This window comes from Schistocerca cancellata, chromosome 8 (assembly GCF_023864275.1).
Source record: "Schistocerca cancellata isolate TAMUIC-IGC-003103 chromosome 8, iqSchCanc2.1, whole genome shotgun sequence".
Classification (NCBI taxonomy): domain Eukaryota; kingdom Metazoa; phylum Arthropoda; class Insecta; order Orthoptera; family Acrididae; genus Schistocerca; species Schistocerca cancellata.
Window position 1 is genome coordinate 519,096,034 of NC_064633.1, and position 25,977 is coordinate 519,122,010.

The 25,977-nt window shown below is 44.0% G+C and overlaps 1 protein-coding gene across 1 annotated transcript in view; it reads left to right on the forward strand.

The window, feature by feature from the left end:
* Window positions 1–25,977, forward strand: part of LOC126095168 (zinc finger protein basonuclin-2-like) — a 330,566-nt gene that overhangs the window by 99,425 nt on the left and 205,164 nt on the right. The gene's annotated exons all lie outside the window — the stretch shown is intronic.

Consider the following 25,977-nt stretch of genomic DNA (forward strand, 5'->3'; position numbering starts at 1 on the left):
CTTTCTTTTGGCGAAACGCGGTTTAGAAAATGTAGAAAACCGACACTTCTGGCTCACTGCAGAATGATTCTACTGCCGCCAACGCACATTTCCCTTAAGGCAAGAGAAATTAGAGCTCGTCCAGAGGCATACAGACAATCGATTTTCCGTCGTTCCATTTGCATGCCTATCGGGAAAGGAAATGACTATAGTGGCTGCCATGAAAATACGCAGTTTCAGGTCAATTCGCTGTCTTACAGGATTTCCAGTTAGCGATGATTTCAAATGTTACTAACAATTCTGAAAAAATTAAACAACTGTATTTTAAGTGTACAACATGATAAAGCATTTTCCAAAAGTAAATTCTTGCCAGTCGTACCGAATGTATACACACAACAAAAAAAGTTTTGCATCACTTCAGTTAGGAGAGTTCCGGAACCTGTACAGAAAACGGAAATAGAGATCAAGATAAACATCATTTCCGCTCTTTTTATTGCTCATGAAAACCATATATTGCATGTTGAACCACCATACAGAAAGACATTCAGAGGTGGTGGTCCAGATTGCTTTACACACTGGTACCTCTAATACCCAGTAGCACATCCTCTTCCATTTATCCATGCCTGTATTCATCATGGCATACTATCCACTAGTTCATCAAGGCATTGTTGGTTCAGATTGTCCCACTCCTCAAATGCGATTCGGGGTGGATCCCTCAGAGTGGTTGGTGGGTCAAGTCGTCCATAAACAGCCCTTTTCAATCTATCCTATGCAAGTTAGGTGGGGTTCATATCTGGAGAACATGCTGGCCACTCTAGTCGAATGACGTCGTTATCCTGAAGGAAGCCCTTTTCAATTTGTCCAAGGCATGTTCGATAGGGTGAAAGTAGACTAATGTTAATGAAGTAAACGAACCACGCAGTGGACACCAAGTGAAGAAGCTACTCCTTATGTTTCTGATCTAGACTGCCATAAAAATGCGAAGGAACTGTTAATCAGAACTCAGGAAGAAGTTGTAGTCTAATTCACAGTACCTCTGACGGTTCAGAAGGTGACTGGCACAGGCTCTAAGTCGCACCCTAGCAAAGGACACAAGTCTCACTGTTTAGGTAGAGCCCTGCAGTTCTTTACTAGCGAAGCGCCCATACAAGAGACTTGTACAAGAGTGCCTATCCTTCCTTACTCCCCGTATCCTGCTCAGCTCGGTTCCAAAAGCACATTTATCTTTTTTGACTTCCCCCACTTACACACAAGCCAATCACAAGCTGGAGCCCTGCATTCTAAGCTCGGAGAATGGTCTTTGCACTGCAAACCGATTTGACCAATCAGAGACTTTAAAGTTAATTGTCAGAAAACAGAAAATAATTCAGCTTCATGGCCTCTTTCCAACACATTTGCTCTGTCTTTAACTAACAGAATACAGGGTGGAAGCACAGACCTCCATAAACAGCTTGTTATCTCCCCTGTTGCGTCCATTTCAAAGTTAGCAAAGAATGGCGATAAACATGCAAACAGCTTCGTGCATTGACAAAAACATGTTTTGAAACAGAGTCTGGACGTCTGGACCCCAGTTTCCCTGTCCCACGGACATTTGCAAAATGTTTACATTTCTTTTGGCGGCTTGCTCGCTAACAAGGCCTACAATGCGCTGTCAGCGACTTTTTGGCGCTAGGCTGTATACCTGGACGTCTGCCCCTGTCTGGCGCCAAAGCTAATGTGTTTTGCACAATGTGACCACTGCACATGGCCGTTTGGAAATGTTTCTTCATGATGATGATGATGATGATATTTGGTTTGTGTGGCGCTCAACTGCGTGGTTATCAGCGCCCGTACAATTTTCCAACCTTTGCTCAGTCCAATTTCGCCACTTTCCTGGATGATGATGAAATGATGAGGACAACACAAACACCCAGTCATGTCGAGGCAGGTGAAAATCCCTGACCCCGCCGGGAATCGAACCCGGGACCCCGTGCTCGGGAAGCGAGAAGGCTACCGCGAGACCACGAGCGGCGGACGTCTCTTCATCATTCCGCAGAAATACGCATGCTGTCGGCCCACCAACGCCGTGCTTTTACTGCAGTCGTTTAAGTCGGCACCCTGTTCCTTTGAATGCAGGTAAAGCTTACTGTATTACTTTCCCTAGAGCATGTAAACAATGCCATAAACTGCTGCCCACCATTTCATTACAATGTATGAAGTCAAATCGCCATAGATCGCATTCCCTACACCGAATCAGAAGTGAGAGTGCCCTGCAATCTCTCAAGGGTTCATGTCTGGAGAACATGCTGGCCACTGTAGTCGAGTGATGTCGTTATGCTGACGAAAGTCATTCACAAGATGTGCACGATGGGGGCCTGAATTGTCGTTCATGAAGACGAATGCCTCGCCAATATGCTGCCGATATGGTTGCACTTCCTGTCGGAGGATGGCATTCACGTGTCGTACAGCCATTACGGCGCCTTCCATGATCACCAGAGGCGTACTTCGGCCCCACATAATGCCACCTCAAAACATCAGGGAACGTCCACTCGCTGGTCAAGGTTTCTAAGGCGTTCAGCCTGACCACGTTGCCTCCAAACACGTCTCTGACGATTGTTTGATTGACGCCATATGTGACACTCATCGGTGAAGAGAACGTGATGCGAATCCTCAGCGGTCCATTCGGCATGTTGTTGGGCCCATCTGTACTGCACGGCATGGTGTCGTTGTTGCAAAGATGGACCACGCCATGGACGTCAGGAGTGAAGTTACGCATCATGCAGCCTATTGCGCACAGTTTGAGTCGTAGCATAACCTCCTGTGGCTGCACGAAAACATTATTCGAAATGGTGGTATTGTGAGTGAGGCATGTCATCGACAGATTATGTCTCTCTGTATCTCCTCCATGTCCGAACAACATTGCTTTGGTTCACTCCGAGACGCCTGGACACTTCCCTTGCTGAGAGCCCTTCCTGGCACAAAGTAACAATGCGGACGCTATCGAATCGCTTTATTGACCGTCTAGGCATGGTTGAACTACAGACAACACGAGCCGTGTACTTCCTTCCTGGTGGAATTAGTGGGACTGATCCCCTGTCGGATCCCTTGCGTCTAATAGGCGCTGCTCATGTGTGGTTGTTTACATCTTTGGGCGAGCTTAGTGACAGCTCTAAACACAGTCAATGGAGCTGTGTCTGTGATACAATATCTACAGTCAACGTCTGTCTTCAGGCGTTCTGGGAACCAGGATGATGCAAAACTTTTTTTGGTGTGCGTATAAGAAATCTACTGCAAGAAATTTTCAAATAAATATTTTTTCCTTCAAGCGAGTTGGAAAAAACAGGAGCACTAACGTAATGAAAAAAAAAATGAATATTCTTAAAGTTTATAGAAAGATGTCATATATATTTCATCGTGAAAATATAAAAGTGTTCCGAAAAAAGTAACGAAAAATGACATCGCTGCTGAATTTGCATTCCGTTAGACCTGGTAGAAACTTCCGACGAGAAGGCTGTTAAGAAAATAATAGAATTAACTTTGGAAACGTCTAAGACATCATTACTCTATCGTGTCAACCGTAAACGCTGATTTATTTACGAGAAATTCGTTGTGCGGCGGCTTTCAAGTACTTGTACTTTGCGGCCGGGATTTTTGTTTCAACGTCTAGCCTTCACAGGAACCGCGAATATTCCATAACTAACGAAAATTTTCTGTTTGTAGTTGTTATATACCCTTCATCACCACACCCATCCCCAGAACGATGATGTAAGCTTTACAAAAGTAACTATAGATAGTGGGACAAAGTCCGACGTAGCGTTGAAGTCGAGAAAAGTATACTTGTGTTCGTATTGTGTTGTGAACTCCAAGTTTTATCTAAACATATGACAGGCACATTCTCCTCAGCACGCAATAAGAGCAGTACATACAAAAACTGCGCTACTGCTGTTACAAAATCTCTGCATTCCATTAAAAATGCAATTGAAAATGGGGTGATCGACGAAGACGAAGAACTGAGATCTCTGAGTCAGAATAATTAACTTTTCCACGGGGATAGCTCAGTATTTTTCTAGTCGTAGGATACTTTCCTTTGTCGAAATAACGAAGCACAGTTCTACGCACTAACGTTTCGTTGAAATTGTCTAAGTCCGTACCTTTCCGTTCACGTTTACATTCCTTTCCTGAAGAATTGGAACACTTTCACCCATCTGGAGATTCTGCCGAAGCTACAGCACTTTTAATACGGCTACAGTCGATTCCGAAATACCACAAGTTTTGCTATCAGTATATGAATTTGCGCCAAATGTATCGATTTCCTGTCAGGCAGGTCACAGTTCGTAGTAATTGACGGAAATTTATCGAGTAAAACAGAAGTGATTTCTGGCGTTTCCCAAAGTAGTGTTAGAGACCCTTTGCTGCTCCTTATCTATATATTTGGGAGAAAATCTCAGCAGCCGTCCTAGATTGTTTGCAGATGACGCTGTCGTTTATAGACTAATAAAGTCATCAGAATATCAAAAGAAACTGCAAAACAATTTAGAAAAGATATCTGAATGGTGCAAAAAGTGGCAGTTGACCCTAAATAACGAAAAGTGTGAGGTCATCCACATGAGTGCTAGGAGGAATCCGTTAAACTTCGGTTACACGATAAATCAAATATAAAGGCCGTAAATTCAATTAAATATCTAGCAATTGCAATTACGAACAACTTAAATTGGAAGGAACACATATAAAATGTTGTGGGAAAGGCTAACCAAAGACTTCCTGTTATTGGCAGGAAGCTTAGAATATGTAACAGATGTACTAAGAAGACTGCCTACACTACGCTTGTTCGTCATCTTTTTAGAATTCTGCTGCGCGGTGTGGGATCCTTATCAGATAGAACTCACGGAGTACAATGAAAAAATCCAAAGGAGGGCAGTACGTTTTGTACTACTATCGCGAAAGATGGGAGAGAGTGTCACTAAAATGATGCAGGATTTGGGCTGGACATCATTAAAAGAAAGGTGTTTCTCGTTGCGATGGAATCTTCTCACGAAATTCCAATCACCAACTTTCTCCTCCGAACGCGAAAATATTTTGTTGACACAGACCTACATAGGGAGAAACGATCACCACGATAAAATAAGGGAAATCAGAGCTCGTACGGAAAGATACATGAGTCCGTTCTTTCCTTCCGTTATACGAGATTGGAATAAAAGAGAATTGTGAAGGTGGTTCGATGAACCCTCTGCCAAGCACTTAAATGTGATTCGCAGAGTATCTATGTAGATGTAGATGTAGATGTAGTGACAGCCACTATTCTAGTAGTACTAGGTACCCTCCACCAAGTACCACTTGGCGGCCAGCAGACTACGCATGTAGGTACAAAAATGTAAACTGCTGCTACCTGTGCATTATACAAAGGTTTTTCTACAAAAATAAATCATTTAACTGAAACATGGATTGTACCAACTGCTTGTCACAGAACACTAACTTTTTGTGACAAAGATAAATTCATTCCTAGAGTTTCAAAATTAATGTACCGATTTTAGGGCTTTGTAGCATTTATCACATTCAACTTACAGTTGTAAATAATACATGAAATGAAAGACGAACTAAAATGGTTTTCCTCACAAGTGTTCATGTTTAGCAGATATCGAGTTAATATGCGAGTCCTTCTCAAACCTTGATCAGTGTGTCCGGAATAATTGTTGTAAAAATGGCTCTGAGCACTATGGGACTTAACTTCTGAGGTCATCAGTCCCCTAGAACTTAGAACTACTTAAACCTAACTAACCTAAGGACATCACACACATCCAAGCCCGAGGCAGGATTCGAACCTGCGACCGTAGCAGTCGCGCGGTTCCGGACTGAGCGCCTAGAACCGCGAGACCACCGCGGCCGGCAATTGTTATAACAAAGCTGTTCTTGAAGTCGGGCAGATCAGCTGGTATGGGAGGCACATACACATGATCTTTTATGAACCCCCAAAGGTAAAAATCGTGTGGTGTCAGACCATGCAAAACAAGCTCTGTCATCCGTCCCCTTGCAGCGACTGGGTAATACTTCTTTTAACGAATCGCATACTGATTTATGCCAATGAAGCAGCCCTTCGATTTTGATGCCAAATAAAGTTCTATGGTTCACCTTCTTCCAACTAAAGGAATTACTTCACCGAGAAAGAAAGGCCGGCAAACTTTCCACTGGGATATGGCAATAAAAGAAAAGCCATTACATTTAAGTGAGTCTCATTGCGGCCATACCATCTCATGGGAATTTTCTGAACCCAGGCGCACATATTATGTGTGTTCACATTTCCTTTCAGGTGAAATGTCGATTCGTCACCTGTTGTGCACATAGTTCTGCATAGTCAGCGCGTACACAACTTTCCCACTAGAGCGTGCCCCGCTAAGCACAACAGCGCAGGCGCAGCGCTCGTCCGTCTCCGTACTACGAGATGGCGCTGCCATACAGACAGACCAAATTCTGCTTCCGCCGATCCGCATATTAATATGTAACGCAGCCAATGAGATTGCTGCTACGTAGAACCTTTTCTCCTCGCGGATCACACTCGCCCAGTGATACATGAACGCGTGAGGTATTATAACGAGTGTACAGACCTCCGATTAGTCAGTCTGCATCAGTCTGTACCAGTCTGCATTAGTCTGTACCAGTCTGTACGAGCTCTACATTTGTCTGTACCAGTCTATAGTCAAGTTTCAGTCTGCGCCTAGTAAGATTACCATATTCCTGTACATAGCCATGAAGAGAAATGTATAGACACTTTTGTCAAGTATCAGAGATATATGTGAGAATAAGATTAACGTACCAATACCAAAGGAACTTCAGATTGTCAATTGTAAATAGCATCCAGAACCAAGTTAAGTAATTTTTATGCTTGTTATTATTTTAATAAATGTGTGTGAAAATTAATCAAGTTCTGTTTAAAGTTGGTCACCGTCAATCTGCTACTCTAAGCGTGCAGGTGGCATTTCTATCGTCTGGCAGAAGATAAACACGCCACGATAAGACCACGAGACATATTTCTGACACTCGCCTACTTCGTTAGAGCGACAAGTCAAATAATCTGATGGTGTGTGTACTGAAGGTCTTACAGTACGCACACCACATCACCGAAAACGACACGATTCAGAAGAACTTCATCGTCATGCAGCAACACTTTGTCTGTAAAATTAGCATATAAACCGCAGTCTACAGGCTTTAGGGGTTGTAACACGTTTACAAGCAAAACTGTTTGAGTTGCTATTTTATTCTGTGTATTATTTATAATTGGAAGTTGAATACAAGAAATGATACAAAGCCTTAATATCGGCATGTTCATTTTGAATCACCCAGTACTTCTTTCGACGAGTAATATACATGGACGTGTATATACCGCAATTTTTCAAGCGCCGATATTGTGCTCCTCCTCCTGAGTGTTGTACGTGTACCAAAATTTTTGTGCAATTTCCTCCAAGAAACTATACGTGGCGCTCTCCTGTTTCGTCCCTAACGCGGTTCTTGCTTGACCACCCCTTAATATATCACGGAACGCCAACGAAGGAGTATGGCACCCTGCTGCGAACCAATCATCTGCAGCCTCTCCGAAGTTTATTAGGCCCGTTTTGTTTTTCTCGTTTATATGTTCGCTTGGTTCTCCATAAAAAGAAAGAAACGAGTGAATTTACATATTTCATCAGAAATATTGTTAACAGAATACGATAAAGAGGGTGGGAGAGGTGGTGGCTGTGCGGGGTGGGGGTGGGGGGAGAGAGAGGTGGTAGATAGACAAGGGAGTAAAGTAATTTGTGAAAAGCGTGAGAATGGCATGGAAGATGGTGGTGGTTAGTGTTTAACGTCCCGTCGACAACGAGATCATTAGAGACGGAGCGCAAGCTCGGGTTAGGGAAGGATTGGGAAGGAAATCGGCCGTGCCCTTTCAAAGGAACCATCCCGACATTTGCCTGAAACGATTTAGGGAAATCACGGAAAACCTAAAGCAGGATGGCTGGAGACGGGATTGAACCGTCGTCCTCCCGAATGCGAGTCCAGTGGGCATGGAAGAAATAGCGAGGTCTGTGTTTAGTTATACACACTTCATTGCCTGACAAAAAGGTGAAACAACCGGAAGGAGAGCTAAAAGTGAAATCGGACTTTACGGGTTGAGGGAGTGCGTGTGGTGTTATTTTAGTGATCATAAAACAGACTCTTACTAACTTAGAACTTGGAAATGTGAGCCCACATATCAGTTTAAGGTTGCACCACCTCTGGCCTGGATACACTCACTGATTCGATTAATAAAAATGCTATAAAGCCGTTGAATCATCTGGTGTGGCAATCTGGGTCACAACTGCTGTAACTGGTACTAGAGATCCTGGATACTGATCCTGCGACGAAGTTGACATCCGAGCTGGCCACACACGTGTTCTTTCGGGGACAAGGCCGGCGATCTTGCTGGACACGGGAGTACCTCGCTATCACGCAGACAGATATTAGACAGCAGATGTTGAAAATAAAGCTTCAGTTATAAGGTTCTTTTTTTCTTACAACTGGTTTCGAGCTCTTAGATGCGCATCATCAGGTATTATAATTTTGTGCTGTGATCCCCAGCGCTGCGGTTGCCAAGTACAGTCGTGTTTTAAATAAAACGCACCTTAGAACTTTTAACAAATAAAAATAAAGTTAAATAATATAATAATTATTATTATTGTTGTTTTTTGGTTGGATAAGTAACTGAGAGACTAAAATTTACGCCGTGACTTTATCGAGCTTCGCACTCCGAAGATGTACGGAACGTAGCCAGAGCTCATTATATATTTTTTGTAGACGAAGTCTGATATCTGACCTCAGCTTCAATCATGACAATGGGGTGACTAAAACTACTAAAACAGAGAAAAGCATACAATTAAATAAAACATGTATTCATTCCAACATATACATTACGATATGAATGACACTTACGTAAATTTCTAGGAAAATAATTGCAGATAATTCACAAATGAGAGCGACTTATTAATTCTGCGCCTCTTTTCTGCAAATGAGTATCAATGTGGCTAACTGTGGAGCCACACAAAATATTACGTCCTTCTAGGACAACGAATGACATAAGAGTATAGATGCCTACTGGCTGCGACAAGAGAGCGGTGTTAATTCCTTTATTTTTACTTTCACTTATCTTAAAAAATCGATACATATAATCTAAGTTCAGTAAATTAAATATCGTCTGTGCTCGAGTGCAAATGGTTCCTTAAAAACTGAAGCAGTATTTTCAACCTCTGCTATAATGCTCAGTTGCGGATGTTCCTCCGACAGGATTGGTTGTATACATTACATAGTAACAGACGATGCGTGTAGTCGAGACTGTTCTGTTAGAAAACAGCACCCTGCTTCTATCACTTCAGAGGTAACGCATTCATTACCAGCCGTGTCAAAAATGGTTCAAATGGCTCTAAGCACTATGGGACAATATCTGAGGTCATCAGTCCCCTAGACTTAGAATTACTTAAACCTAACTAACCTGAGGACATCACACACATCCATGCCGAGGCAACCATAACAGCAGCGCGGTTCCGGACTGAAGCGCTTAGAACCGCTCGGCCACAGCGACCGGCCCAGCCGTGTCATACTGGTCGGTTGCCTTCACCATGTCACCATTCGTTACATGTTGGGAGAATGGGGCACCTTCCTAGGTAGCAGGCATGTTCACCGACGTTGATCATCCTTGATAGAGCGGAACTGCGATTCATCGCTGAACACAATGCGACACCAATCCTCAGCAGCCCATGTTTCATGGTGAAGCCACTACTCCGAACGCAGCCGTCTTTGTTGTTTTAGTTACAGTCAATGTGTGGTGCAGTACTTCCCCAGTCCGGCTGCATCTTTTCTCCGACCAATGGCTCAGGCTGACGCAGAATGTGGCAGGGAGTCTAAGGTACTCGAATGGCGGACTCTGATGTCTCGACTACGAGCGTGACTTCTCTCGCGTTCCCATGCAGTTTAACATCGGTCCAGTGCCATATCCTAATGGCCCGCCGGCCGATGTGGCCGAACGGTTCTAGGCGTTTCAGTCTGGAACCTCGCGACCGCTACGGTCGCAGGTTCGAATCCCACCTCGGGCATGGATGTGTGTGATGTCTTTAGGTTAGTTAGGTTTAAGTAGTCCTAAGTTGTAGGGGACTGATGACCTCAGATGTTGAGTCCCATAGTGCTCAGAGCCATTTGAACCATTTTGAACATAATGGCTCACAAATCTGGATATTGCACAAGTCGATCAGCCGGCAGAACAAACAGGTACAATGTTGCCCCTTTCAAAATCTGTCACATACCGATAACACTGTGTTACTTGAGTACGCGGCATTTTCATATCCTCCACACAGCTCACGTAACATTTGACGCTGTCACACCCCTAATTTGCCCAACCAGGCCTGATAACAAAACCAAACATGAACGACAGTAATGCATTCTGGTGGACGTCTGCATGTCATGGGTAGTAGCAATTCCAGTAGTTTACTTACCCACCGCTGGCGTGAACACACACACACACACACACACACACACACACACACACACACATACACATCTCAGTGACTGACTGTAGTTTAATGACAATTTTTCGAAAAAATTACAAGATTCCATATTCACTGTTGTCAAGATCATCAAGATATTGACGGAAAGCCCGTGTTTTATTTGTAGCTCTGTAAGCAGCAAATACGATCTCCACTGTGAGTCTAGCGCAATCTAAACTCTAGACCTGTGGCGTCAGGAGCTGTACTGGCAGAGCGTTTCAAAGAAAAGTTGCAGAATATCGTGAACGAGTTTCTTGATCTCACTATTGTAACAGGAGCAGACCACAATTTACAATTTGCAGAATGTGAGAACTATGGGATACAAACTGGCGCCAGAGACGGACTCTTGTCATGTTATTGTGAATGCCTTGTCCGAAAATTACTTAGAGTAGATACAGAATAAACGCGTGAAGGGAACGTCTTAGACCTTCCAGAGACAAAAAGACTGGAATTGTTTCGAATTCTGTAACGTAAATTACTGTATCAGTGACAGTAAAGCTTTAATAACATCAAAGACTACAGGTGTTGCTAGAAACGTTAAGAAAGGCGGAAAAATGATTCAAATGGCTCTGAGCCCTATGGGACATAACATCTGAGGTCAGTAGTCCCCTAGCCTTAGAACTACTTAAACCGATCTAACCTAAGGACATCACACATATCCAAGCCCGAGCCAGGATTCGAACCTGCGACCGTAGCAGCCGCGTGGTTCCGGACTGAAGTGCCTGGAACAGCTCGACTACCGCGGTCGGCAAAGACGGAAAAATATTTTCATTACTACCTGATATTGTCAATGTTGTAGGACGCGATTTTTAAATATGGTGTTATAGTCTGGTTCAGGAAAACTTTTCATTTGCCAAGATCGCGAGGACGGATACATCGATTACTAGCTTCCACCGGTTCAATAGCCATCTTCTGATCACGTAATAGAAAACCGTTTCTATTACGTCTACTGAAGAGGGCGTTTTTTTGCAGACGTGTTTACAACTTCAAACACAAACTGTAAGCACAGTTTTTGAGTTCAGAACTGTAAACACAGTTGTGACAGATCTTGGCAAAGAAAAGGTTTTCCTACAGCACTATAATACTGACAATGTTTTGCTTACCATGAGTGACAGGATACAAATTGCAGAATATCTGAGCAGTCAGCATCAAATATTCAGTTCAGTTCTTATGAACAAGATCCAGAGTATAAGTGGATACAATTAAAATGCATAGCCCATTAGGGAATTAGATTAGGAAATGAGACACTTAAAGTAGTAATGGAGTTTTGCTATTTGGGGAGCAAAATAACTGATGATGGTCGAAGTAGAGAGAATATAAAATGTAGACTGGCAATGGCAAGGAAGGCATATCTGAAGAAGAGAAATTTGTTAACATCGAGTATAGATTTAAGTGTCAGGAAGTCGTTTCTGAAAGTATTTGTATGGAGTGTAGCCATGTATGGAAGTGAAACATGGACGATAAATAATTTGGACAAGAAGAGAATAGAAGCTTTTGAGATGTGGTGCTACAGAAGAATGCTGAAGATTAGATGGGTTGATCACATAACTAATGAGGAGGTACCGAATAGGATTGGGGAGAAGAGGTTTGTAGCACAACTTGACGAGAAGAGGGGATCGGTTGGTAGGACATGTTCTGAGACATCAAGGGATCACCAATTTAGTACTGGAGGGCAGCGTGGAGGGTAAAAATCGTAGAGGGAGACCAAGAGACGAATACACTAAGCAGATTCAAAAGGATGTAGGTTGCAGTAGTTACTGGGAGATGAAGAAGCTTGCACAGGATAGAGTAGCATGGAGAGCTGCATCAAACCAGTCTCTGTACTGAAGACCACAACAAGAACAACAAGTATGTGACCGAGTAAGGTTTCAAGGGACGGAAAAGACCCACCTCGGTTTAGGATTCATGTTCGAAAGTTGCAACGAAAGTAAAGAGATTTTCACTATTAATAACCCAATAAATTTTGCTCTTGCATAAAGTCGATAAGCGAATTTAAATCATCTTTTCATCCGCTCAGTAATAGTGGAGCAGCCGAAATGGAAGATGTCAGTGACGCTGAAATACTAAATCCGTTCATCCGAAAAATGTGGTATTGTGGGAGGTCGTAACACGGCTCCACCTCTCAATCACCGCCAGTACGCCGAAATCATGTGTAATAAGGAACCATGGAATAATGGAAGGACATCTATACCTCCTGTGAGAATCTACAGAGTTTATGAGAAAGACCTTGATCCGCTTCCAGCAGTAGTTAATCGTAGCTGGCTGGAGCAACGAACGCTACCTAGCGATTGGAAAAATGCGCTGGTCCCTCCCGTTTTCAAAAAAATGAAAATAAATAAATAAAAATAAAGAAGTACTGTATATGGCCTATTTTCAAGAAATGTCGAATACAGATGCTCATAGTTATAGACCTACACAGCGAAAATATCCTTTGCGAAAATCGACATTGACTCCCCAAAGAGCGATCTTGCAAAACTCAGCTCGTTCATAATGTCAATGGGATCCAGAGCGCCGCTGACATGGGTGCCCTAGCCGATTCCGTGTTCCTTGACTGCCCTTGCTCATTTTCAGTGTTCTCCGTATGTTCCGTTCGTCTTCTATTCTAAGGAGAAGAACGTCATTTATGATATTAACAGCTCACCTGATTTTCAACATCCTTCCGTAGCACCATATCTTAAGCCCTTTGACTCTCTCCTTTTTCCGTTTTCCCATAGTCCATGATTCGCTGACAAACAACCCTGTACTCCAAATGCACATTTTCTGAAATTTCTTCTTCAAATTAAGGCCGATATTTCATACCAGTAGACACTGATAGCCAGGAGTGCCGTCTTCGACTGTGTCTGTTATTTTCATTCCAAGGCAGAAAAATATCTTATTTCATCTACTTCCTGGTCACCAATTTTGATGTTACGTTCATCGATAATGTCGTTTCTGATACTCCTCAACAAGTATTTATTTCTGGACAAGACATTAGTGACCTACACTGAAAAGCCAAACCAACTGGTACACCTGTCTTATATCCTGTAGGGCCCCCGCGAGCACGCAAAAGTGCCGCAACACGACGTGGCATGGACTCGAATAATGTCTGAATAGTGCTGCTGGGCTGTCCATAAATTCGTAAGAGTACGCGGGGTGGAGATCTCTTCCGAACAGCACACTGCAAGGCATCCCAGATATGCTCAACAACGTTCTTGTCTCTGGAGATTGGTGCCAGCGGAAGTGTGTAAACTCAGAGCTGTGTTCCTGGAGCCACTCTGTAGCCATTCTGGACTTGTGGGGTGTCGCATTGTCCTGCTGGAATTGCCCAAGTCCGTCGGAATGCACAATACACATGAAGAGGTGCACATGATCAGACAGGATGCTTATGTACGTATCACTCCAACTGCACACTCCTCACACCATTACAGAGCCTCCACCAGCTTGAACAGTCCCCTGCTGACATGCAGCGTCCACGGATTCATGAGGTTGTCTCCATAACCGTACACGTCCATCCACTCGATGTAATTTGAAACGAGACTCGTCCGGCTCCGAAAGCCCATGTCGATGATGTTTCGTGGTACGGTTCCGACACTGACACTTGTTGATGGCCCAGCACTGAAATCTGTAGCAGTCTGCGGAAGGGTTGCATTTCTGTCACGTCGAACGATTCTCTTCAGTCGTCGTTGCTCCCGTTCTTGCAGGATCTTTTTCTGGCCTCAGCGATGTCAGAGATTTGATGTTTTACCGGATTCCTGATATTCACGGTACATTCGTGAATTGGTCGTACGGGAAAATCCACACTTCATCGTTACCTCGGGGACGCTGTGTCCCATCGCTCGTGCGCCGGCTACAACACCACGTTCGAACTCACTTAAACCTCGATAATCTGCCGTTGTAGCAGCTGTATCCGATCTAACAACTGCGTCACACAATTGTTGCCTTATATTTGGTTCAAATGGTTCTGAGCACTATGGGACTTAACTTCTAAGGTCATAAGCCCCTAGAAATTAGAACAACTTATACCTAACTAACCTAAGGACATCACACACATCCATGCCCGAGGCAGGATTCGAACCTGCGACCGTAGCGGTCGCGCGGTTCCAGACTGTAGCGCCCAGAACCGCTCGGCTACCCCGGCCTGCTGCCTTATATAGGCGTCGCCGACGGTAGCGCCGTATTGTACCTGTTTACATATCTCAGTATTTGAATAAGGATGCGTATACCAGTTTCTTTGGCGTTGCATTGTAATTGAAAGAGCACACGTGTCGCTTTGGAGTGCTCTATATGGTGTACAGTTGGTATTACACAGCCGCGTGAGCCTCCTCCGCTGAAGATAGTCGTGGCAGTGAAGTGGTGTATATATATGCAGCAGTAGTTAGATGAGACGACGCGGAGACGTCATAGAATAGCAAGATGGAACTGCCTTATTTGTACTTGTCCACGACCACAATGTAAATAAAGCTGCCAATACGTTGGTGTGTCAACACGGACTGTACAGGGTGTCTTGAAAGAATTATGTGCCTCCCGCAGCCATGTAATGTGGCGTAACAGCAGCGACCGTAAAGAAATTCAAAGCGAGAGGAATAGGGGACGAGTGTGACGTCTAGTGAACGACAATGGGTTGTAAATACAACAGGAGCTGCTGCTGCCGGTGAATGCCGGTCCAACGCAAGCAGTTTCCGAGCGAACGGTGCAAGGGGGACTACATGTAATAGACACCTGAGGTATAGTGTCTCGCAACAGGCCACTGCTCAAGGCGGCAAATCAAGTTGCCCGCCTTCAAAGGGAACAAAAAACACGGATATGACAGTAAATGTCTGTGAATTTGTAGTGTGGTCCGACTAATCACAATTTCTCCTGTTTTTAAATGATATAATGCGTCAAATAAATCGCCAGCCCAATGAAGTCCTTCATGCGCAGTGTCTAGAGCGTTTAAATGTTGTAAAGATATTTAAAATTATTTAGGGGTGCTTGCGTTACTTCTTGGTAGAACAATATCATATTTAAATAACGTATTTAAGGTTGAATAAACGGTACACCGATTAGTTCTGCTGATTTTTTTTATTCCACACTATTTTTCGGCATTTTAGTCACTTTTCAGCAAACAACTGATTAGCATATGAAAGGGACGCTAGTTCTTAGGTAAGCAAAGACACAGTCACTTGTATAGAGTGTTGTGCATTAAACTTGTTTCTTAATGTTGAAATTACGCGTTGCACAATGGACAATGTTAAGCATAATAAATAGTTAAACTGCACAATATCACAAGTTAATCTTTCTTCACATTGGCTGAGAAGCTGTTGAAGTGAGCGCTCTTCATTTATGTTGAGCAACAGACATGTTTTTTAACGTTGTAAACTGGACGTTAGCCAATGTACAGTATTACACACAACAATTAGAATTTAGGTTACATGACTATGGTATCATAGTTTCTTGCACGACGTAAATGAAGAGTGCTGAGTATAACAGTTTCTCAGCCACTGTCAGTACCTCACAAAATTTGGCATATAACCATTAAACCCGTAATACTGCGCAGTTCAACTATTTATTGTGCTTAACGTTGTCCATTGGGCAACGCGTAATTTCAACGTTAAGAAACAAGTTTCAAGCACAAGACTCTATACAAGTGACTGTATCATTGCTTATAAACTTTGATTACTTAAGAACTAGTGTCCTTTTCAGATACTAATCAGCTGTCTCCTGAAGATGATCTGGTAATTCGGAAACTAGTTTGAAATAAACAAAAATCAGTAGAACAGAAACAGGTACACGTTGCTCAACCTCAAATATTTAAGATTACCTTTAAAAAATAAATGAATAAACTAATTTAGCTGGATATAGAGAGCCTCTGCGACAGATCTGTGACGTAACAGCGATATAACGGCCGCACAAAGTCTCGACTGTTGTCAGTAATGGTGTAGCAATGGCTGCAAGCAGCAGTCTTGTTCTTTCTCCCACCGACTGCTAGTTTCGGCCAACCATAGAGTTTCCTAAGACACTGGACTCGCATTCGGGAGGACGACGGTTCAATCCCGCGTCCGGCCATCCTGATTTAGGTTTTCCGTGATTTCCCTAAATCACTCCAGGCAAATGCCGGGATGGTTCCTCCGAAAGGGCACGGCCGACTTCCTTCCCAATCCTTCCATAATCCGATGAGACCGATGACCACGCTGTGTGGTCTCCTTCGTCAACCCAACCAACCAACCAACCAACCATAGAGTTTCCTAATGCACAAAACACAGAACGGCTTGTAATTCGTCAACTGTGTCAGCTGTGCGGGCCAAAGGTCGTTAGCAAACAGATGATCCTTCGCTGGTGCAGAGTTTAACGAAGGTCGTCAGCGACCGTACTGAATAGGACCGGAGCGACCATCCCTCATCAGGGACGAGCTAGTGGAGCTGGTGCAATGGCGCTTTGTGGAGGACCGTGGCTTCACTACTGCGGATCCCAGTAGGAATATTGGGCAATCGCGACCACTGCTGCATGAAACTATCGCTAAGCACCTGTTGTTGGCCGGCCGGTGTGGCCGTGCGGTTCTAAGCGCGTCAGTTTGGAACCGCGTGACCGCTACGGTCGCAGGTTCGAATCCTGCCTCGGGCATGGATGTGTGTGATTTCCTTAGGTTAGTTAGGTTTAAGTAGTTCTAAGTTCTAGGGGACTGATGACCTCAGTAGTTAAGTCCCATAGTGCTCAGAGCCATTTGAACCAACCTGTTGTTCAAGAATGTATGAATGATCGTATTGGCCAGGGACTCCGTCTGGGTTTGTTCGGCCACCTGGTGAAAGTCTTTCTACTTGGTCCAGTCACGTTAATGTGACCGTAGCCTCTGTTTGACGTCAGTCTGCAACAACCACTCAGAGACAGAAGATGGCAGCACTAGCAGTGGAGCGTATATAAAGCGTGTCGGAAAGACGCGGGAAACAGTGCTATCGTTATCGTAATCCGTAACCGGATCGTTTTATGTGATTTACAAAAGAGATTTATCATTGGCTTTCGGGCCAAGGGTGGAAACATTTCCGAAACGGCAAAGTCTGTAAACTGTTCGTGTGGCGCCATGTTTGCAGTATTTCCGTGCATGACAAAAAGGCACTTTCCAAATCTGACGCCATCTGTAGTCCAACGTGGGCCACAGATGACAAGGGTGAAGGGCGGCTTTGGAGATGTGCACGGGTGAACAGACATCCAACTGTTGAGAAACTGGCCGCCTACTAACACTGTCTCCTCAACGACAGTTCAGCGAACGTTGTTGCAACGGCGACCGGAACAGTCGCGGGGGTGAAGTAACGGGAAAATGCGGCGGGACCCGCGAACAACAACACAACGTAAGGACGGACACGACCAACGAAGGGCCTTACGGCAACAACAAGAACAAGACAACAGAGTCAGAACAAGACAACAGAGTCCACTCGTAAAAAAAAAAAAAAAAAAAAAAACACACACACACACACACAAAAGTAAATACACGGTCTAAGGCGAGGCGATATGTCAAGAGCCGTACGCAATGTTAGACTGATTGGATGATCGAGGGACGCTGCTATTGGCCGCAGCAACCACGAACCACGTGTTCCACTGCGGCGCCCTCACGCTAAATGCTGGCCAGGAGGCGCGCGCCGCCACGGCTTACGGCGTGATAGTGCAGAGACCTCTAGGGGTCTTTGACGTCCATGACTTCTGGCGAGGATTCAAATTCCGCGGCGTGCGGTACCAGAAACGTTGCTGAATATGGGCCTCCGCAGCAGACACCTGGTTTTTGCATCCACGCTGACTAGTGTTTATTGGCAACAAAGGCTGGAATTTGCGCGCCTATACAGCAACTGGACGTCCACTGAATGGTTGGAAGAATCGTGTTTTGTACTCCATCGGACTGATGGGCGTTGGCATCTACAGTCTGAAACGTCAAAAGGAAACATCCTGCAGCAATCTTCTAAAGGGCCCATGCCTGAGAGCGTTCCCTGGGTCATATCGTCATTCTGGAGCACAACGGTTTAACACAAGTATGTACCTATCTTTGGGTACCATGTCCTCCCCTGTATGTAGTTCTTTTTTCCTCGGCACGATGGTGTCTGCAAGCAGGACAATGTAACGTGTCCACAGCTCTTAGTGTACCTGCGTGGTTCGACGAGTACCAGTATGAGTTTACCGTACTCCCCTGACCACCAAACTCCCCAAGTATAGACCTAGTCGTCAATCTGTGGCACCACCGCGATCTGCCTGTTCACGCCGTGGATCCTCAACCTAATGCAGGAGGCCACGGTACTGGAGTCTTTGTAAGGCCCCACATCCCTGTCATACCTTCCAGAACATCACCGATTCTCCACCTGTGCGTCTCGCACCGGTACGCGTTCCAAAAGATAGTTATTCTTATTAATATGACTGGGCAGTGTAAAAGGCGCCACCTCGTCGCCTTACACTTCCTCGTGATGAAGATGAGATTAAATGATTAGGACAATACAAGCAATTAGATCTCGACTGAATAAAATATTCGACTTGGCTTGGTACCGAACACAGGACCCCACGATCCAGATGTAGCATCGCTAGCAACTAGACTACGAGATGCGGAAAGCGTTCAAGGAACTGTATATCACATTTGTGCCAAAAAATCCTGATACCCGAACAATGCTTAGGAGCAGCATCGACATTTATGCAGCGCTATCCATGGTAACAATGTGTCCCTTGACAGGATGGACACGAGGGTTAAGCCGTGGATTGCTCGCTTTGCCCCGCAAGCAGCGTAGCAGCAGATGTTTCCGGTGCGCAGTGAATCTCAGGCCAAGACGAAGTTCAAGCAGACTCTATCGGTGTGAAAAACGATGTGCACGTGTTTTCTGCTACAGGAACGACATTCTGCTGATTGAATTCCAGACCAGAGGCGAAACAGTGAACGTTAACTGTGTAAGTAGGCTGTTTAGGTTTTCTTATTGGTAACGCAACGTAGCGCTCTGTATGAAAATCACTGGCTGTGCTGTGTGCAGTCTGTGACTAGTTGGCATTGTTGTCTGCCATTGTAGTGTTGGGCAGGTGGATGTTAACAGCGCGTAGCGTTGCGCAGTTGGAGGTGAGCCGCCAGCAGTGGTGGATGTGGGGAGAGAAATGGCGGAGTTTTGAAATTTGTAAGACTGTATGTCATGAACTGATATATATAATATGACTTTTGAACAATATTAAGGTAAATACATTGTTTGTTCTCTACCAAAATCTTTCTTTTGCTAACTGTGCCTATCAGTAGTTAGTGCCTTCAGTAGTTTGAATCTTTTATTTAGCTGGCAGTAGTGGCGCTCGCTGTATTGCAGTAGTTCGAGTAACGAAGATTTTTGTGAGGTAAGTGATTTGTGAAGCGTATAGGTTAATGTTAGTCAGGGCCATTCTTTTGCAGGGATTTTTGAAAGTCAGATTGCGTTGCGCTAAAAATATTATGTGTCAGTATAAGCACAGTCATGTATAATTTTTTCTAAGGGGACGTTTCAACTGGTACTGTGAGACAAGGCGGAAATTTTGACTGGCCATTCGAAACAAGAGACTTGGAAATCTCAGTCCAGGTGTTGTGTTGGTTCATGAAAATGCTCGCCCACTTACGACTCAACACACAACTGCTCTGATGTACGATCGTAAGGGTTATTACGCGATATTTGTGACTGTAATGCGGATTTTTTTCGTAGGGAGGACGCAGTATCTTATCTTGGATGGACAGATGGAGATTCGTCGACAAATGTAAAATTAACTTCAGAAGAGTCCCGTCGAAGTGTGTTGGGACCATTGCTGTTCAGGACGTATAAGGGACGATCAAAAAGTTTCCGTCTGAAGACGTTGCTGCTGAGTATATGTAGCGCAGTGTGACTCCGATGCGGGTATATAAGCAGCGACATGCAGAGAAGGGATTTTGGTGGCATTCGTGTCTGACGTGCGTGCGGTAAAAGCGTGCACTTGAACTGTGGCGATGTTGTCACCAAGTGCGTCCGAACAGGGCCAGCGCGCTGTTATTGTGTTCTTGGCTGCCGAAGGACAAACACCGGTATAAGAACGAAGAACGTATGTTGGGAGCATGTCCGTCTCAAACTACCGTTGTGGAACGGTGCGCCAAGTTCCGTCGCGATTCGACATGAGATGCCGTTCGATTTAGCAGTTACAACTCAAGTGGAAGACCTCAGGCACTCGCCCTGCAATCCTGAAGTGTCCCGGAGCTGTTATCAGACCTTAGGTTCCTTAAAATGACCTTGAAGAGTTGACGATTCCAGTCGGACGAGTCGGTGCAGCCGGATGCGGTGTTTCACCAGACGAGTATATATATAAAAAAAAAAATGTTCAAATGTGTGAGAAATCTTATGGGACTTAACAGCTATGGTCATCAGTTCCTAAGCTTACACACTACTTAACCTAAATTATCCTAAGGACAAACATACACATACATGCCCGAGGGAGGACTCGAACCTCCGCCGCGACCAGCCGCTCAGAACATGACTGCAGCGCCTGAGACCGCTCAGCTAACACCGCGCGGCGACGAGTGTGCCTCAGTGATGATTGACTCAGCCCTCGCGAAAACTTTGACCAGTTCGAATCCCGATTCTTGACTCTACTACCTTAGAAATGAAACTTTTCGATCGCCCCTTTGCAAACAGTATTAATAATAACCTCAGGCTATTCGCAGATAACGCAGTTATTCAGTAGTGAGGTACTGTCTGAAAGAACCTATACAAATATTCAGTCAAGCCTTGATAATATTTCAAAGTCGTGCAACGATTGGCGACTTGCTTTAAATGTTCAGAAATGTAAAACTGTGCTCTTCACAAAACGAAAAAACCCTATGACTACAAGAACACCGAGTTACAGTTGGAGTCAGTCAACTCATGCAAACGCCGGGGTGTAATGCTTTGTACGGATAACCTATGGAAGGCTAACATAGGCTTAGTCGTAGGTAAAGCAGATGGCAAACTTCAGTTTATTGGTAAAACGCTAGGGAAATCCAGCCAGTCTACAAAGGAAAGTGCTTAAAAATCTCTGTTGCGACTTTTCCTAGAATATTTGTGATGTGTGGCACCCGTGTCAAATACCGACAGGGTACATTCAACGTTAACACAGGAGGGCAGCACGAATGATGACAAGTTTGTTTGACCCGTGGCAGAGCATCACGAAGATTTTGAAACTACTGAACAAGAAGACTCTCGAAGATAGAGTACTGTCCCGCGAAAGCCTACTTTCAAAGATCCAGGCACCGGCTTTAAGTGATGACTCTAAAAACATTCTACAACCCTCCAAAGCACGGCTCCCGCAAGGATCGTGAGGATAGGATGAGATTCTTCTCGCGATCCATATGTGAATCGAACGGGAAAATGTCTCAGTAACTGGTACAGTGGGACCTACCATCTGCCATGAATTCACAGTCATTTGCAGAGTGTAGATTTTAATCCATGGAGAAGAAATAAAAACTTTGAGGTTCGCTGATGACATAGTAATTCTGTCAGAGACAGCAAGGGACTTGGAAGAGCAGTTGATCGGAATGGACAGTGTCTTGAAAGGAGGGTATAAGATGAACATCAACAAAAGCAAAACGAGGATAATGGAATGTAGTCGAATTAAGTCGGCTGATGCTGAGGGAATTAGATTAGGAAATGAGACACTTAAAGTAGTAAAGGAGATTTGCTATTTGGGGAGCAAAATAACTGATGATGGTCGAAGTAGAGAGGATATAAAATGTAGACTGGCAATGGCAAGGAAAGCGTTTCTGAAGAAGAAGAAATTGTTAATATCGAGTATAGATTTAAATGTCAGGAAGTCGTTTCTTAAAGTATTTATATGGAGTGTAGCCATGTATGGAAGTGAAACGTGGACGATAAATAGTTTAGACAAGAAGAGAATAGAAGCTTTCGAAATTTGGTGCTACAGAAGAATGCTGAAGATTAGATGGGTAGATCACATAACTAATGAGGAAGTATTGAATAGGATTGGGGAGAAGAGAAGTTTGTGGTACGACTTGAGCAGAAGAAGGGATCGGTTGGTAGGACATGTTCTGAGGCATCAAGGGATCACCAGTTTAGTATTGGAGGGCAGCGTGGAGGGTAAAAATCGTGAAGGGAGACCAAGAGATGAATACACTAAGCAGATTCAGAAGGATGTAGGCTGCAGTAGGTACTGGGAGATGAAGAAACTTGCACAGGATAGAGTAGCATGGAGAGGTGCATCAAACCAGTCTCACGACTGAAGACCACAACAACAACAACAACAGATGTAGACGCATATGAAGGATTTCGGCAGGAAATTGTTTGGTCACTCATCTTACAGTCCTGATAGTGCTTCCAACGATTTCTGCCTTTTCTTGCACCAAAAGAATTTCCTGCTCTCCGATCAGAATTTTCACAATGTTGAGGAAATGAAGACGACTGTCATAAGGTGGTTCTAGTCCCAGACGATAGACTTCTACGACAAAACAACGCATAACCTAATCTCACAATAAGACAAGTGTCTGAATTCTGGTGGTGATTTTGCCGAAAAGTAACTCATACACTACTACATACGTTGCCAATATAGTTTTTCATGATACTACGCTTTGTAAAAAACGTGCTGTTTTGGGGGCGTTTTTACTATCATGATTCGGGCCCATTGATTCAGGTTACTGAGAACAGACTCCTGTTGATGAATGTGTCCTGTTTTATACATCTTTACGACCATCTGCTGTGGATACTGTCATCTTGTAAATTCACACAGTCGTCCTCACATGACCACACACATACGCTCCGGCTTCGACGATCTCTCAGGACCCTTATAATTCCTAAATCAGTCGTTCTTAATCCTACAGCAAATGTCTGGGCTGAAAAGTAACTGGAAGAGCAGTTTAACGGAATGGACAGTGTCTTGAAAGGAGGATATAAGATGATCAGCAACGAAAGCAAAACAAGGATAATGGAATGTAGTCGAATTAAGTCGGCTGATGCTGAGGGAATTAGATTAGGAAATGAGACACAAACTGGTAAAGGAGTTTTGTTATTTGGGGAGCAAAATAACTGATGATGGTCGAAGTAGTGAGGATATAAAATGTAGACTGGCAAGGGCATGGAAAGCGTTTCTGAAGAAGAGGAATTTGTTAACACCGGGTATAGATTTAAGTGTCACTGAGTCGTTTCTGACAGTATTAGTATGGAGTGTAGTCATGTATGGAAGTGAAACGTGGACGATAAATAGTTTGGATAAGAAGAGAATAGAAGCTTTCGAAATGTGGTGCTACAGAAGAATGCTAAAGATTAGATGGGTAGATAACATAACAAATGAGGAGGTATTGAATAGAATTGGAGAGAAGAGAAATTTGTGGCACAACTTGACTAGAAGTAGGGATCGGTTGGTAGGGCATATTCTGAGGTCTCAAGGGATCACCAATTTAGTATTGGAAAGCAGCGTGTAGGGTAAAAACCGTGGAGGGACACCAAGAGATGAATACACTAAGCAGATTCAGAAGGATGTAGGTTGCGGTAGGTACTGGAAGATGAAGAAGCTTGCACACGATAGAGTAGCATGGAGAGCTGCATCCAACCAGTCTCAGGACTGAAGACCACAACAACAACAACAACAACAACTACGTAAGAAACGAGACTGGTCGTATGAAACTATCCTCAGGCACTCGTGACGGTACCTTTGTCTCCGATGAATACTGAGTTGGGTTGGGTTGTTTGGGGAAGGAGACCAGACAGAGAGGTCATCGGTCTCATCGGATTAGGGAAGGATGGGGAAGGAAGTCGGCCGTGCCCTTTCAAAGGAACCATCCCGGCATTTGCCTCGAGCGATTTAGGGAAATCACGGAAAACCTAAATCAGGATGGCCGGACGCGGGACTGAACCGTCGTCCTCCCGAATGCGAGTCCAGTGTCTAACCACTGCGCCACCTCGCTCGGTCCGATGAATACTGGCCGTCTACGACAGTGTAGTGGGTTTCATTACCTCGAGCCATGCACATATCTGTGAATGATTTCCGTGTGCTCTGATCGTTTTTAACACTCTGTAGTGAGGCACTGTGTCAAGCGCTTTCAGGAAATTTAGGAATACGCTTATATATTTTGAACGTGGCTCCGCTACAGCAACGGTGACAGAGCAGCAGGTGTAATAGACAGCCAACCAGCTGCAATAAATGGTCGTTTTCAAATAACCTTTACTGTGGTTTTTGCGGATTTAAACCCGTCTTCACATTAGCAGTCATTTCAAATGGCTCTGAGCACCATCGGACTTAACTTCTGAGGTCATCACTCCCCTAGAACTTAGAACTACTTAAACCTACCTAACCTAAGGACATCTCACACATCCATGCCAGAGGCAGGATACGAACCTGCGACCGTAGCGGTCACGTGGTTGCAGACTGTAGCGCGCAGAACCGCTCCAGCAGTCAGTCAGTGAATCTATCTCCACATGACACATGTAGGCAACGATCTGTATGTGAATATTAAAAGTTAAGGCCCCTAGAATGAAGTACTTGTCACATCAGTAAAAACAAAGTCTTAAAATAACAGACCATGTTAATAGCTACATGCCGAGTTTCAGTGTGGACCTACAGATCGTTGCCGACACGTGTCATGTGGAGATACATTTACTGGCTGACTGCTAAAGTTAAATTTGTTTGTCCTTTTGAGGAGTAGCGGTTTAAATCCATCGAAATAATGGGAAAGGTTATTTGATAACGACCTTTTATTACAATTGGTTGGCTGTCATAGACAGCCAACCAATTGTAATACATCTGCTTGTAGGACCACTTTTCTAATTTGAGTACTATCTGTGTTAAACAAAAAGAGAGACCTCTGTATAAAATGAATAATAACACCTTTAACCCTTTCATTGGCAAAATAAAAAAAAATTAATTTTTAATTTTTCCTTGTTTTTATTGTATTAAGTTTCATAAGTGAGACATAAAAATCTAAAAATTAAATGAAATATACATAATCTGAACACATACAGGGTGGTTTCAAATGGAGCCACTGCCCGCTAAATGTCATCACTTTTGATGATACAGTGAAAAGCAATTCCTTTCTGCAGATAAGCATAATGCTACCTGGCAGTGACTGCATGTCCTTCTGCTTCTGTGGGGTTTTTTCTTTGTGCTGCAGTGCACCAGCACCTTGAGGTTCCATGTTTTGGCAGATGTTTTGCTTTCTCATGGGGAACAACAGTTTTGAATTTTTTTGCAGATGGTTCTTACGGTGTACTGGGATGGCCAGTGCTATTTTTGAAGCCATTACTGCCTATCAGGCCTGTGGCAACACGTCTTTGAAAATTCTTTAGCACTTGCTTCGCTGTTGGATTATATAATCGAAACAGAATAAATGCATTTCCAATAGAAATATCAACTATGTACCAAAATAACATTAGCCACCACCTTCGTGATTTCCTGTCTATTGCATAAAAACTGTTCATCATGTCTGCCTTATCGACACATCCCATATTTGCATTATATGATTTCACTATTTTTGGGCAAGGTACTTTTGTGATTTTTCCATCCTTTTCTTTACGGCTGACTTCTTCAATACATA